The 5,862-nt window shown below is 38.2% G+C and overlaps 1 long non-coding RNA gene across 1 annotated transcript; it reads left to right on the plus strand.

Annotated features, from left to right (window-relative positions):
• The first annotated feature begins 1,360 nt into the window (after positions 1 to 1,360).
• LOC140847913 (uncharacterized) lies at positions 1,361 to 5,862 on the plus strand. Its single transcript, XR_012128188.1, has 3 exons — positions 1,361 to 3,438; positions 3,736 to 3,968; positions 4,758 to 5,862. It is a non-coding gene; the product is annotated as an uncharacterized lncRNA (long non-coding RNA).

Raw genomic sequence — 5,862 nt, forward strand, 5'->3', positions numbered from 1 at the left:
GCTCCATAGAAATAATGCTTTAGAGGCAAACTAATGAGCTTAATTTATTTTCTATGATTCTGTTTTGACTTACTTGTCTAGTTGCTTTGCCAATGACAGGGTGGTATTTACTTCTTCTTGGTGTAATTGTTTATATTTCTCCAATTCAGCTCTAATGGAATCTTCTTGAGAAATTTTTTTGGAGAGTTGAAGTTCCAGATCTTTAATTCTGAATTCCATTTGCATTCTAAATGAAGAATTATCCTTCTCTCTCCACTGCTGTAATCTCTTTTGTGATTCATCCTTTAAAACAAATTAAAAGAATGCATTTTTTAAGTAAGTATAATCTGAATAATTATAGCATATTTGTTTCCCTTAGTTTTGACTCAGTGTTTCAGAAAGCAATTTTAAATGTGAAAAAAAAGACTTGAAGTTTAATATATTTACCTTAACCTCATCTGAATTAAATGTGCATTATAAAAATAAGGTTGAATCATTCTTATTTTAGTACTCATATAATCTGACATTTCAAAGAATAACAATCTATAGTTAAAATATTTAAACAATATAATCCAAGAATATGGTATACTTTTTAAATCACAATTTCCTTTTCCTCTTGTCAACCAGTCTTAAAAGTTCTGATTGTCTAATGAGAATGATTCTGAAAGATGGATTTTGTGATAATGATGGAAACTGAAATATTTAGGGAAACACATGCTCCCATGCTCCCAGAAATATATGAAACCAACTGGCATAAAAGTAGAGGAAACAGAGATAAATGTATATATCAAAAATGTAATCTGCAGGGAGATGAATTAAGGCACATTACAGATTAATAAATTAACCTGTAAAAACCAATTGACTTCTTTTAATTTTTCTACTGCTTTCGGTCTTGCTCTTTCTTCAGTGTCCCGTCTGTACTGTTCCATCTTACTGTGTTCTAGTGACATCCTTGCCATGTGAGTTTTAAGGTTTCTGACTTCTGAAGATGAAAGTTCCAGTTTTCTTGAAAGATCAACAACCTACATGAATGAAATAAGTGAGCTTTGTAATGAAGGTAGACTGAGAATAGCCCAAGTCAAAGCCAGTATCAATTAAAATAAATTAAGTTATAAAATGTTACTCATACCATAGTAGAATCTTAGAACACTGAACCTTGAATTACTCAGACAATCAAGAACAAAATTAAAACTACCAGGAGTCAAAATAATACACCCTTTGCTGTCATTTTTGCCATTACAACATTTGCACTTGGTTTAATGCTCTTATTCCCATGTTGTTTCTCCATAAAGTTATTATATGCCACCTCTCAGTAGGAAAGGTCCCCCATCCTAACACTTGATAATTAAAAAAAAGTTTCAGAACTATCACATTGAGTTATTTAGCCCTAAGTCAATAAATGCCTCCCAAAATAAGACTCTAATGATCTATAAATATGTATTCTAATGCCATAAGCCTTTTTCTCAACTACAAATGTTTTATGCTAATTCAAATCAGTTTCCAAGGAAAGGGTTGTCACAGTTAAGGAGAATTCATATCTCGCAATATGGAATTTTAGGGAGATGATCCATACATTTTTCTGAACAATACCACAACTCCATAGTGCTATCTTGTCATCTTTTGTTTCTTGCCACCAAATAAGAAAACATAATTAACAAAAAGAAAACCTGTTGTAATTTCAGCGATACCGAGCTGGGAAGAACTACTTTTGTTTAGATACAGTGGTTATTTGGTAAGACAAGGTGAGTGGATGTGGTTTTTACAAATTCTTACAAATTTTACATTTCCTGTGAAATTCCCTACTCTTTCATATGTGTGGCCTTACTACCTGGTTTCTAGTGAAGAGCATATGGTGGAACTGCTGTGTGAACCCATGGCTTGGTTAGAAAGTGTAAATACAGCTTCCATCTGATATTCTCTATTCTCTCTCTAGGGAGGCTTACCCTAGGAACCCAGCCCCCTTGCTGTGAAGCACCCAGGGCACCTAGTGAATCCTCACAGAGATGTGCCAACTGAGACTGATGTAGCTTCTGTGCCAGCCAAAAGCTGACTTCAACTGCCAAACAAGTGCATGTGGCACCTTTAGGTGATGCTAGTCCCCAGTGGTGTATCATCCCAGATGATGCCAAGTGGAGAAGAAAGAAGCTCGCCTCACTGAGCCTTGCCTAAACTGTAGATTTGTGAACAAAATAAGTACTGTTTTGAGCCACTAGGTTTTGAGGTGGTTCATCATGCAGCAATAAATAACTGGCACAGATACTGATATTAAAAATGGGGTGCTGCCATTAAAAAACAAAACAAAACAACTAAAACACAAAAAGAGTGCCTTTGAACAGGGCAATAGATGGAACCTCAAAGGAGGTGGAGAAGAGTCAGAATGAAAACCAGCAGGGCCTCCGGGAGCATGTTAGTGGAAGCCTGACGGCCCCTGAAGAGGCTGACAGCAAGGGCTTCTAGGCAGGGAAAGACAGTGACACTGGAACCTGGAGGAAAGGGGACTCTTGCTCCAAAGCAGCTGGAAGTAAAGATCGGTGAGCAAGATAAGCTGAAGAATTTTACACATAAAGGAACTAGGGCTTACTCGGGTCAGATATCTGTTTCCCAATTACAGCCTTTCCTCATGTCTAATTGCCAAATAATTCTAAAAGAAATGACTTCTGAACTGAGATAAAATCCAGGGTGCTGCCAGGAGAAAACACAACCAAACGTTGCAGCCAAGACTGTAAAATCCTTTGTTAGGATCTCAGAAAGATGTATGGTGGTGCCTCAACTTCTTCTAAGGATCTTCAGAGTTTATACATTTTAAGGCACCATCCTACAACAGCTTCACAGGAAGCCCAAAGTGAAGAGCTTATCTCAAAATGACTCATGAGGGTCCCTTTCCTATTGGCATGAACCCCAATAAAATTCACAGGAAACTGTTTAAAAACAGTATTAGCAAAAACACTGCCTGGTAGCCTGGACTGAGAGATGGAGAGAATACAAATGAAAAGAGGCCTTTGGGTCTTAGAAGTTCTACAGGGAGGAAGCAGGCTGAAAAAACAGATGCAAACACAGGTCCTCTCTTATGAACAAGACAGAACTGAGAGCTCAGAGGCACAGCAAAGGGCCACGGAGAGGCATTCCCATGATTAGGACTAAGTCTTCCTCAGAGAACTAGCAGCCTGCAGCAGGCTGCCTTTCAGAATTGCTATGGACTAATGTGTCTCCCATTTTCCATTCTGAATGAGAGTCTTGAGCAGGTCAGCAGAATGTTGGCTCTGTGGGTGGTGGTAGATGACTTGGCTCTTCAGTTCTCAATCTTTGTATTGAGAGGAATTGTACTCCAAGGGCTAAACTGTAGAAACCACAGCCCAGGCTCCTGTCCCATCTGCACCTGATGAAGATGTAAGATCTCAGACTCCAGCCTGAACTGGATGCCATCGTCACTGAGGCTTGGCATGCAGGTATAGGGTACGGGTGAGTGTGTGTTTTTTGCCTTTTCCTTTTTTATGGAAATGTTTTATATATCTTGACCAGTGTTTTGGCTACATGGATATATACTTTGTTGTTGTCTCTTTGGCTTTTTTATTTTAACTATAGTTGACATATGATATTACACTGGTTTCAAGTATATAACATAGTGATTGGAGTGTGTTTTTGATGTGGGAGGGTAATTAAAAATTGTGCATTTTAAATGTGATTCTACTTTTAAAACATCGATTAATTTCTTTTAAAAAGGAAGGTTATGGGCCAACCTTACTGACTTTCTCCCAGTGAACAGAATATGGTGAAGGTGATGCTGTATGAATTCCAAGGCTGGTTGGCCTGGATAGGCCAGGTGTTCCAGCTGCCCAGCCCAACTAAAGTCCCAGCCAGGGCCTGGCACCAACAATCGGACATGTGAGTGAACTAGCCTCCAAATGACTCCAGCCTCAGCCTTCGAGCTGTCCCAGCTAAAGCTGAAGGAAGCAGAGACAAGCTGTCCTGGCCACACTTTCCTGATGGAGGTTTGTGAATAAGATAATGTTATTTAAGCTACTGAACCTGGGAGTTTATTAGGGTAAAACAGATAAGCAGAAAAGTGGTGAAAAAAGGGATAATATGAAAACTAACTTATTTGTGGTGAACTGATTTTCAACAAGGGTGCCAAACAGTAGAAATGAGTCCCCTTTAAAATGGGTTATAATAAATGTTGAGATTAATTTATTAATGGAAAACAATGCTAATGAGAAGAAGCAGATGACTAGAAGACCTAAGAAGTTTTTCTAGGGTTCCTTTCAATTACAAATTCTTACCCCTAGGCATACATGCCTCTTCAGAATTTTTCCTCAAGTTAGGGGATAGGGAAGACTGGTAAGCAAGGAGAGACATAGGATTTAAAGAATAACAACTGAAATACTTTCGTAGCCAAAAATGACGCCTTTTGTCCGATTTTAATTAACTGAAATTCTAATAGACAGCATGGAGTATTTATTAGTCAGTCTAGCACTCAATCTTCATTTTACTTTCCTCAGTGAGGAAATAAAGAGAACATTAAGGAATCATTTTTAATCTCAGTAGTAAAATAAATGCAGTGTCCTTTGGACTATTTAAGTACAATTTCTCCTTTATCTTACCTCAAGGTTGTCAGTATGGGGAGGTAAGACCATCTCATCTTTATGTTGCACCGTAGTACTTCTGCCTATCATACAATTTAGCTTTGAAATTCTGATTAAGTCAATTGTTTATTCAATGACTTGGTTGAATAATTACCTCACTTTTAAGAATTGTACTCTTGACGTTTTTTTTTTTTCTAGGGATAGGAAGAAATAGAATTCTGTCAATTATGCACTGAGCTATAAAGTATAGCTATCCATCTCTTTCGATTTAAGTAAAAGGAGGTGGATATGGAGAACTGAGGTTTCTGAGAACATAGGATCAGCACCAAGAACAAGGTTGGCCTCAGGATTACACACAAGAACCAGGTCAAAAGAAGATTTAATTGTGAATTGCAAGATGACAGATTAGCAAGACTTCCAAAGAGAAAGCCAAAAGCCCAGACTTCATCTCTTCCTTCCTAGATGGTGAAATCTATGGATCAGTCTATGCCCTATAGTGAGTCACCGAAACATAATGAACTACACAGACTGAGTCAGCAGATCCTGCGACCCAGACATGCAAATGGGAGTGAGGTGGAGGAACACTGGTGAGAGACTAAAGGTGTGAATGGAGAAAAGAAAGGGAATGGGCTCTACCTTTGTTGTTAGCCTGACTTCCCATCATGGCACAGCCAGCAGGGCACAAGCTGGACAAAGGCTCTCTGAAGCTGAAAGTGTCTGCATGAGCTGAGAGAAGCAAGTGGTAATATTCAAGATGACCGTGAAAGAGTCCTCACAATATTTGATTTGGTACTGGCATAAGGATAGACATGCTGCAACCGTATTAGAATTGGGAATACAAAATAAACTCTGGTGAACTGATTTTCAACGAGGGTGCCAAAAGGTTAAATGGGTCAAGAATAATCTTTTTAACCCATGGTACTGGGGCCACTGAATATCCACATACAGAAGAATAAAATCAGACCTCTACTTCGTAGCATATATACAAAGTCAACTCAACATGTAAGCGCAAAAATTATAAAACCCAAAGGAAAAAGCAAAGGTGTGTATCTTTGTGACTGGATTTGGCAATGGTTACTTAGATGACACCAAAGGAGAAAAGCAGATTAACTGGATTCATCAGGACAGTGAAAAGGCAAGCTATAGAATAGGAGAAAATACTTGAAAACCCTTTATCTGATAAGGGATCTGTATCTAGAATATAGAAATAACTCTTATAATTCACTTATAAGAAGACAGTCCAATATTAAAATAGGCAAAGGAATCGAACAGCCAGTTCTTCAAAGAAGATACCTGAATGGAT

The sequence above is a fragment of the Manis javanica genome, chromosome 2 (genome assembly GCF_040802235.1).
Source record: "Manis javanica isolate MJ-LG chromosome 2, MJ_LKY, whole genome shotgun sequence".
NCBI classification, from domain to species: Eukaryota; Metazoa; Chordata; class Mammalia; order Pholidota; family Manidae; genus Manis; species Manis javanica.